This window comes from Gavialis gangeticus, unplaced genomic scaffold (assembly GCF_001723915.1).
Source record: "Gavialis gangeticus isolate Ggan-Ray unplaced genomic scaffold, GavGan_comp1, whole genome shotgun sequence".
In the NCBI taxonomy this organism is placed as follows: domain Eukaryota; kingdom Metazoa; phylum Chordata; order Crocodylia; family Gavialidae; genus Gavialis; species Gavialis gangeticus.
In genome coordinates, this window is record NW_017729001.1 from 26,612,875 (window position 1) to 26,613,094 (window position 220).

The following is a 220-nucleotide window of genomic DNA, read 5'->3' on the forward strand; positions in this document are numbered from 1 at the left end:
GCAAGGGGGGTGTCGGTGTGAGGGGGTGTGTGACACGGGCGGCTGTCCGTGGGTGTGAGGGGTGCTGGTGCAATGGGGGTGTCGGTGTGAGGGGGAGTGTGACACGGGTGGCTGTCCGTGGGTGTGAGGGGTGCTGGTGCAAGGGGGGTGTCGGTGTGAGGGGGTGTGTGACACGGGTGGCTGTCCGTGGGTGTGAGGGGTGCTGGTGCAATGGGGGTGG